Here is a 9735-nt window from a genome sequence, read left to right on the forward strand (position 1 = left end):
AGGCTGAGGAGAGGAGCTGTGATTCCCCCAGAGCTGGGCTGGGTTTGGGGCAGGGTTTGGGGCTGGATTTACACACCCAAACCAACCCGGCAGGATGGGACAGGAGCTGTGATTCCCCCAGAGCTGGGCTGGGTTTGGGGCTGGATTTACACACCCAAACCAACACGGCAGGATGGGACAGGAGCTGTGATTCCCGCTGTGCTGGGCTGGGTTTGGGGCTGGATTTGGGGCTGGATTTGGGGCTGGGTTTGGAGCTGGATTTACACACCCAAACCAACACGGCAGGCTGAGGAGAGGAGCTGTGATTCCCCCTGTGCTGGGCTGGGTTTACACAGCCAGACCCCGGGGGCTGTGCGGACAGCAATGGGGATAAATGTCCCTGTCACTGACGCGATGGGGATGAATGTCCCTGTCACCGGCAGCAATGGGGATGAATGTCCCTGTCACCGGGGGCTGGCAGCCAGAGCCCGGCCCAGGGGGAACAGAGGCACCCAAGCACAGGAACGGGCCCAGGAATGCCAAAAGGGACACGGGAGACGGCAGAGCAGGGACAGCAGCAAGGACAAAGCCTGCCCGGGCCTGGAGGGGACACCGGAACTGCGCATGGATCCGGCTGATCCCGGAGGATCCCCGCTCCCAAATGATGCCACCATTCCCAAAGCAGGATTTAACCGATGCCACCATTCCCAAAGCAGGATTTGACCGATCCCACCATTCCCAAAGCAGGATTTAACTGATGCCACCATTCCCAAAGCAGGATTTGACCGATCCCACCATTCCCAAAGCAGGATTTAACTGATGCCACCATTCCCAAAGCAGGACCCAGCCGCCCCTGGCTGCGCAGCACGCACAGGACACACAGGACAACACACACACACACACACACACACGTTGTGCTCAGATTTATGTCACGTTTAGCTGGGATAAATTCCCTCCATAAATCCTGTGCTCGGGAAGAGGCCGAGGCAGGAGCTGGCTGGGGCTGGGAGCTCTCTCCTGGCAGCCCTGGCATGGGATTGGCACTGCTGGGGTGGCATTGGCATGCTCTGGGAACGGGGAAAGGCAGGTTAGTCTGGGGGAGCTCCAGGGGGATGTTTTTCTCCCCAAGGATTTGGGGTTTCTCCCCAGGATTTTGGGATTTCTCTCCCGGGATTTGGGGATTTCTCCTTCACTGCAAACCACGCTGTGGCTCCCACAGCGCCTCGATCCCCGTTGGAAACGCCACCAAACAGCGAAAATCACCTTTCCTTCACCCTCAGCATGGGGACAGAAGGAGCTCCCTGGAGCTCGGCCCTGCTGAATGCCGGCACGGAGCTGGAAATGCTCTAAAAATAAAGTTCTATTGTTGTCCTGGCACGTGACATTCCCGCTGCGGGAATGCTGGTGCCCAGGGATTGCAGCTGGGCACTGTGGGATGGGCAGGAACGCGCTGGGAATGAGCTGGGAATGAGCTGGGAATTGTACTGGAAATGCACTGGGAATTGAGCTGGGAATTGCACTAGGAATGCAACAGAATTGCACTGGGATTGTACTGGGAACGAGCTGGGAATGTACTGGGAATTGCACTGGGAATGCTGCAGGCCCCAAAAAACACTCGGGGGGATGCAGGCGCTGTTCTGAGCCAGCAGGGATCCCTCTCCAGGACAGATCCCTCTCCAGCACAGCTCTGGGCTATGCCCGTAAACCACGAGGATAAACTCCACATTAACGTGACCACACAATCAAAGCTGAGGGCTGCACCAACCATGAACCAAACCCAGCAGGGCTGCGAGAGCCGCCTCCCAAAAACGGGCTGGGCCTGAGGAGGCACAAAACGGGCTGGGTTAATTCTCAGAGTCCAGGAGCGCCAGCGCAGCTCCATGGGGTTAACTCGGAGCCCAGTGAGTGCCAGGCCAGCCCAGCTCTGTAGGGTTAACTCCTGGCCATGCCAGTTCCATGGGGTTAACTCTTGGCCAGGGCAGCCCAGCTCCATGGGGTTAATTCACCCCCAGCTCCATGGGGTTAACTCTTGGCCCAGCCCCGCTCCTCTCCTCAGGGCGGCCGTGCCAGCCCGGGAGCCGTGCCAGCAGCACAAACAAACCCATTCAAACACAAACGGCGCTCCGGGCACCGGCCCAGCCCCGAGCACGGCCAGGGGGAGAGCACGGAGAGCCACAATAAACCGGATTATTATGGATGGCTGCGGCTCGGGGCTGGAGCGGCCTCCAGGAGAACACACAAACCCCAGAGCCAGCCCTGGATCGTGCCGGGGGAGCAGCGGCGAGGGGAGGCGGCCCCGGCTGCCATTAACAGCCCGGAGGAGGAAGCGCAGGGCTGCGTCCCAAGCTGTGCCCTCGGGCTGTGTCCCCAGTCTGTGCCTCTGAACTGCCCCCAACGTTGTCCCCAGGCTGTGCCCCCAGGCTGTGCCCCTGTCCCCCGGCTCTCCAGAAGCTCGGAGGTTTCCCCTGAATGCTCGAGGAAGGAAGCAGTGTGCTCCGAGGCCGGCCAGGAAAGGCTCCCGTGGTTTTCCTGAGGGCAGTCGTGGCCAGTCCCGAGCTTCCCGAGGCTGGGACGGGCTGGGGTCAGCAGGGCCACCCGGGAGGGCAGGGACAGGGCCCGGTGTCCCCATCCCCAGCCTGAGGGTGACTGTGAGCACCGTGACCCTTCCTCATGTGAGGGAGCAAACAACAGCTCCAGCTGTTCCTGCAGAAAACCAAGGGAAAAGCGGGAGTGGGGTCCCATCTGCTTTGGGAGGCCAGGCTGGCACCTCATCCTCATCCTCATCCTCCATCCTCATCCTCATCCCTGCTGCTGTGAGACCTCGGGACGAGCCGGAGCTGTGGGCACCGGCCCAGGGCTGCTCCTGCCCCTGCCCACACCGGGCCCAGGGCTGCTCCTGCCCCTCAGAACAATCCCGAGTTCCACACACCGAGCCTAGGGCTGCTCCTGCCCCTCAGAACAACCAGAACAATCCCGAGTTCCACACACCGGGCCCAGGGCCGCTCCTGCCCCTCGGGGCGCCCGCAGCTCTCGCTGCCTCTCCCCGCCCGGATCCACCCATGGAAATTGCGAAACCCTTTCAGTTTTGCAGGGAGAGGCCCCCCCAGGGCGGCTCTTGGGCCCAAACTCCGACTCTGGAACTATTTTGGGGTGTGAGGGAAGGAGGGAGAGTGTTTGCTTTGTAACCAGAAAGCTGCGAGAGCTTAAAACTGTCGTGTGGGAAAGCAGGCCAAGAGCCCGGGCCATAAAACCTGCTCTGGAGGCACAACACCCTCACGCTTCGCGGGCCTGACAAAGCAAAGCAAACCCAACTGTATAAACTGGAATATTGGCAGGGAACCCGCTGGAAACAAATCCCCCCCAGCCACAGCGTGTTTAACCAGAAACCTCAGCCAGGTCCCTCGGGCTGGGCCTTTCTGGGTGTTCGGGCCCTGAGAGCATCCCCAAAAAGCCAAAACCCCATTGCCCCAGGGTGCTGGAGATGTGCAAACCCTCATTGCTGGCTGGGAAGTGCCTCAGGACAGCTTTGGGCAGCCCATTGCTGTCAGAGGTGCTCACCTGGCCCTCAGGTGAGCCCACGGAGGGTCCCGGAGCTCCCCAGGAGCAGGGGGGCTGCAGTGGGGAGGGACAGGGGCATTGTCACCATGCTGTCACCCCAAAGCAAAGGCAGACACCGACCTGGCCTCGGCCAGAGCACCTGGACAGGGATCAGGGAGTGTCTGGGCCCTGTCTGGGGGCAGCGGGTGGCTCTGGGGCCTGCGGAGCCCAAGGGAGTCCCTGAGGCTGGAGCGGCCTCCAGAGCTCCGAGTGTCTGCCAGGAGCTCTGAGCCACCTCCGGGAGCTCCGAGACACCTCCGGGAGCTCCGAGCCACCTCCAGGAGCTCTGAGCCACCTCTGGGAGCTCCGAGCCACCTCCGGGAGCTCCGAGCCACCTCCAGGAGCTCCGAGCCACCTCCGGGAGCTCTGAGCCACCTCTGGGAGCTCCGAGACACCTCCGGGAGCTCCGAGCCACCTCTGGGAGCTCTGAGCCACCTCCGGGAGCTCCGAGACACCTCCGGGAGCTCTGAGCCACCTCCAGGAGCTCTGAGCCACCTCTGGGAGCTCCGAGACACCTCCGGGAGCTCTGAGACACCTCCGGGAGCTCCAAGTGTCCCCCAGGATCTCTGAACCACCTCCGGGAGCTCTGAAACACCTCTGGGAGCTCCGAGACACCTCCGGGAGCTCTGAGCCACCTCTGGGAGCTCTGAGCCACCTCCAGGAGCTCCGAGCCACCTCCGGGAGCTCCGAGCCACCTCCGGGAGCTCCGAGCCACCTCCGGGAGCTCCGAGCCACCTCCAGGAGCTCCGAGACACCTCCGGGAGCTCTGAGACAGCTCCGGGAGCTCTGAGACATCTCCGGGAGCTCTGAACCACCTCCGGGAGCTCTGAACCACCTCCGGGAGCTCTGAGACACCTCCGGGAGCTCTGAGACATCTCCGGGAGCTCTGAGACACCTCCGGGAGCTCTGAGACATCTCCGGGAGCTCTGAACCACCTCCGGGAGCTCTGAGACACCTCCGGGAGCTCTGAGACACCTCCGGGAGCTCTGAGACATCTCCGGGAGCTCTGAACCACCTCCGGGAGCTCTGAGACACCTCTGGGAGCTCTGAGACACCTCCGGGAGCTCCAAGTGTCCCCCAGGATCTCTGAGCCACCTCCAGGAGCTCTGAAACACCTCTGTGAGCTCTGAAACACCTCCGGGAGCTCTGAGACATCTCCGGGAGCTCTGAACCACCTCCGGGAGCTCCGAGACACCTCCGGGAGCTCTCAGCCCTGTCAGATCCGGAGCTCCGGCCGCCCCCAGGGCACACCCTCTGCCTGACCCCGGCACAACGCACACCCACAGCCCAGATTGCTGCAGGAGAAGGAAGGTTTCCTCCCCAAATTGCCACAGGAGAAGGAAGGTTTCCCCAAATTGCAGGAGAAGGAAGGTTTCCTCCCCAACTGCAGGAGAAGGAAGGTTTCCTCCCCAAATTGCCACAGGAGAAGGAAGGTTTCCTCCCCAGATTGCCACAGGAGAAGGAAGGTTTCCTCCCCAAATTGCAGGAGAAGGAAGGTTTCCTCCCCAAATTGCTGCAGGAGGTTTCCTCCCCACACTGCAGGAGAAGGTTTCCTCCCCGAGCAGCGATTCGTTTCCCGGCAGGATCCGGGGTGGCCTCGGCGCGGGCGATCCATCTCGGCGCGGCTGAGATCTACGGCAGCGCGGGGAAATAATTCAGCTTTAGGGCAGGAAGGGGAGGCCCGGCAGAGCGCGGCTCCCGCCCCGGCCCCGCAATTACAGCGCGGCCTCGCACGGAGCAGTATTTTACCTCGGAAATGCCTGAGTGACCCAGAAACCCGAGTCCCATTTCCTGAAATTATTTCACCACTTCAGAGCCCTTGTTTCAATGAAAGCTGCTGCAAACGAGGCACGAGAGCCCCGAGCTGAGCTGGAACAGATTTTCCCTGCCCGACGCGCATGTGGGGATGGTTTGAAGGGAAGAGCAAAGTCAGGGCTGGTGAGAACGAGCACCTGGATAAGAACCCTGCCATGAACCCCAATAACGGAGCCAGGGCACACAGGGAGCCCAAAATGACACAAAAACCCTGCCATGAACCCCAGTAACGGAGCCAGGGCACACAGGGAGCCCCCAAAGCGACTAAAACATTCTGTCCCACCTGTTATTATCCCATCCCACCTGGGCACTTCCCTCTATTCGGCTTTTGGAGGCTTTCGGGGTGCCAATGTTTGATGCACGAGCCCTGAAAATCCGAGGGGAGACAGAAACGCTCCAGGCAGAAGGGATTGCAGAAAAGGGGCTTGCAGAAAAGGGGCTTGCAGAAAAGGGGCTTGCAGAGGGGTCTGCAGAAAGCTCAGGTGTTGCATCCATGGCTTGAGCTGTGCTCTGGTGGGCAGCAAAGCCCCCGTTCCCCCACAGAATCTCACAACTCCAAGTGCACTTTATGGGACGGAGCACCAGCACCCTAAAGGGATCCCGAGTGTTTTGGGGACAGGGAGACGCCAGAAAAAAAAAGAGAAAATAAAGGAAAGGTGAGGGACAAGGAAGGGTGCACCCCTTGGGAATCCCTCAGCACCCGCAAGCTGTCCTGGCTGCAGCACAGCTCGCGCTGAACAAGGGGGGAAAAGCAGTTTGGGAAACCTGGCCTCGATGCGCAGCGCCAGGAATGGGAATAGAAGGGGAAAGGAACAGAAAGGGAAAGAAAAAGAAGGGAAGGAAAGAGAAGGGAAGGAAAGAGAAGGGGAAGAAGAAAGAAGGGTAAAGAGAAAGAAAGGGAAAGAAAAAGAAGGGAAGGAAAGAGAAGGGGAAGGAAAAAGAAGAGGAAGGAAAGAGAAGGGAAGGAGAAAGAAGGGAAAGAGAAAGAAAGGGAAAGAAAAAGAAGGGAAGGAAAGAGAAGGGAAGGAAAGAGAAGGGAAGGAAAGAGAAGGGAAGGAAAGAGAAGGGGAAGAAGAAAGAAGGGTAAAGAGAAAGAAAGGGAAAGAAAAAGAAGGGAAGGAAAGAGAAGGGAAGGAAAGAGAAGGGAAGGAAAGAGAAGGGAAGGAAAGAGAAGGGGAAGAAGAAAGAAGGGTAAAGAGAAAGAAAGGGAAAGAAAAAGAAGGGAAGGAAAGAGAAGGGAAGGAAAGAGAAGGGAAGAAAAGAGAAGGGAAGGAGAAAGAAGGCCCCAAGCAAGTGCGAGGATAAATAAACCCAAGCAGGCACCGCAGCCTCACGTGGGACGCGGCAGGAAGGAGCCCACAGCCAGAGGCGAGGCAGAGCCGCTGCCCTGACACACAGAGCCACGCGTGGGCACCTGCCAGGTGTGCTCAGCGCCCCGGGAGCACCTGGCCCGGCACAGGGACCTGCCGGGAAACGGGGAGAGCCCCGGGAATGAGGAACCCCGAGAAAGCAGAAACAAAACAGAAACAAAGCGCGTCAGAGACCCTGGGCACAGCGAAAGAGGAATCTCAGAGGGAGTCTGGCATTCCCAGAGTTTGTGAGAGCCTGCTCCTGCTCCCAGAGACCCCAGGGCTCCGGGCACAGCCCAGGGATGCAGGAAAACACACACAAATCCCGGGAAAATGCTGGAATTCCTGCTGGACACAACCCACTGGGGATCTCCACAGCTCAGGACCTTCAGGGCACCCAAATTCACAGGAAAAGGGCTGGTTTTGGGTTCCCAAAGCAGGCAGGGCTGTGGGAGAGGGCCTGCCCAGTGAAACCCATCCAACCCAGAGCAGCAGGACCAAAACCCTTCCCTGAGCGGTGCTGAGCCCGCTGGGGATGGAGCTGGAGCAGGGCTGGGCCCAGGAGCTGAAACGAGCAGGGATGGGACCCCCTCTTCAGACAGCAGGGGTGGGACCCCTCCTCAGGCAAGGGACCCCCTCTTCAGACAGCAGGGATAGGACCCCGCTGCCCTGAGCCCCCTGCCCACCCTGCACCTGCAGTTCACTGGGGTGCAGGTGAGCCCCCAGCCCAGCCCTGAATCCCCCCGATGGAGAACAAGCTCCTCAACCCCCAATTGCTGATATGGAGGAAGAGCCCCCAGCCCCTGCTGCTGCTGCTCCCTTCCCCAGCGCCAGGGCAGGCACCGACCGCAGCTGCCCAAACACTGCCCAGCCCCTCCCCATTCCCCGGGAGGATGGAGCCCCGGTGCTGCCCTCAGCCCCTCACAGACCCTGCCCCATTCTCTCAGCCCTGTGCCCCCTCCCCATTCCGGGGCTCCCCCCGGCACCGCCCGGGCCCCTCGCCGCTCCTCGGCCCCGCCCCACAGGCGGGGCTTGGCCGCATAGCGGCACCTCCCTCGCCCGCCATTGGCCGCCGCTCCCGCCGCTCAGGGGCGGCGCGCGTTGCGATTGGCCGCGGCGCGCTGCCTCTCAGCGCGGGGGCGGGGCGGGCGGAGCCGCCGCCGCACGAAAACTCGGGGAGAGTTGTGGGGGGAGGGGCCGGCCGGGGCTCCCGCCGCCCCCGGAGCTGCCCCGGCGCCGCCGCCACCGCCGCGGAAGCGCTCGGGACGGCCCCGCTCCCGCCGGGCCGGCGCCGCCGTTACCTGAGGGAGCCGGGCCGGGTCCTCGCGCTGGCGCCGCTCGCGCTGGGGCTCCCCCCGCCCCGCGCGCCAGGCTCTCGCGAGACCCGCGCGGGGGTAACGGCGCGGCGGCCAATGGGACGCGCCGGGGGCGGGCCCTCGGCGGGGAAGGGGCGTGGTTCTCACACACGGTGGGCGTGGCCAGCGATAGGCCCCGCCCTGGAGGCCCCGCGGGGACCGCGACACGTGGGGAGAGGGGACAGACCCGGGACAGAGCCGGGATAGCCTGGGACAGACCGGGATAGACTGGGACAGACGGGGATACAGCCGGGACAGACCCGGGACAGACCGGGATAGACCCGGGACAGACCGGGACAGAGCCGGGATAGCCTGGGACAGACCGGGATAGACCCGGGACAGACCGGGACAGACCCGGGATAGCCTGGGACAGACCCGGGATAGCCTGGGACAGACCCGGGACAGACCCGGGATACAGCCGGGACAGACCGGGACAGACCCGGGATAGCCTGAGACAGTCCGGGATAGACCCGGGACAGACCCGGGATACAGCCGGGACAGACCCGGGACAGACCCGGGACAGACCCGGGACAGGCCCGGGATAGCCCGGGACACCCCGGCTCACAGGCACCCCCCGAATCCCGGGCCCGGGCCTCTGGCACACCCCAAAGCCCGGAGGACACGGCTGGCACTGTCTCCCCAGCACCGGGGACACCCCAAAGGCAGGAGAGGGCTGGCAGAGGTGACACTGCCAGGGCCACCAAGGAGACACGAGCAGCTCCGAGTGTCACCAAACCGTGTTTATTGCCGTCCGTGCCGCTGTCACATGGCGAGGAGGATGAGGAAGGCCACCGTGAGGCAGAAGAGCCCCGTGGCCTCGGACAGGCCGAAGCCCAGGATGGCGCAGGAGAAGAGCTGCTGCTTCAGAGAGGGGTTCCTGGGGGGCACGGCCACCTCGGTCCCTGTCACCTCACAGGGACCTGTCATCCCCAGAGCCCTTGTCCCCTTCATAACCCCCCGTCCGTCCCCACCCACGGGGCCGAGGCTCGGGGCCTGCGGCCGCACGGGTGCCCCCGGCTCGGGCGGGGCACACACGGGAGGGCCAGGGCGTGCCGCTGTCAACCAAGTGTCCCCTCACGGCGGTGGCACCGCGGCGGTGGCACCGTGGGCACGGGGACGGAGGTGCCGCTGCAGGTGTCACCCGCGGTGGGGCAGCGGAGCTCCCGGGCCGAGACGGGCCCCAGGGGTGTCGGGCACACCTGGGGGGCTCTCGGTGTCCCCTCACGGTCTGTCCCCGCCCCTCTCTGTCGCCCCCGCTCTCACCGGGCTCCGCTGGGCCTGTCGCGGCCTCTCCATGTGCGCATGCGCGGCCGGGGGTATGGTGCGGCGCCCCCTGCCGGACGGGAGGACTCGGAGCGGCGCGGGGGAGGCGGGGCCTGGAGCGGGGTGGGCGGGGCCAGGCCGCGCGCGCCCTCTGGCGGGAAAATGGGGGAGCGCAGGTGTGCGCACCTGGGGAGACACGTGACAGGTGACACGTGAGCGTGGGGGGGTGTGTGTGTGACACCTGTGTGTGTGTGTGTGTGTGTGTGTGTGACACCGTGTCCCCTCCGTGTCCCCCCCGTGTCACCGGGGTGACACAGGCAGGTGAACAGTGTCACCCCCAGCTGCTGCGTCCCCCTCCTGGGCGCAGTGTCCCCCCT

The 9735-nt window shown here is 63.2% G+C and overlaps 1 protein-coding gene across 1 annotated transcript in view; it reads right to left on the minus strand.

Moving 5' to 3' along the window:
- Positions 1 to 8099, minus strand: part of LOC134431318 (cyclic AMP-dependent transcription factor ATF-7-like) — a 47472-nt gene extending 39373 nt beyond the window's left edge. Inside the window, exon 1 of the mRNA XM_063179300.1 lies at positions 8042 to 8099. The gene's annotated coding sequence lies outside the window, so the exon portion shown is untranslated. The remainder of the gene's footprint in view (positions 1 to 8041) is intronic.
- Positions 8100 to 9735: the final 1636 nt, after the last annotated feature.

Source organism: Melospiza melodia, chromosome 31 (assembly GCF_035770615.1).
Source record: "Melospiza melodia melodia isolate bMelMel2 chromosome 31, bMelMel2.pri, whole genome shotgun sequence".
NCBI lineage: Eukaryota > Metazoa > Chordata > Aves > Passeriformes > Passerellidae > Melospiza > Melospiza melodia.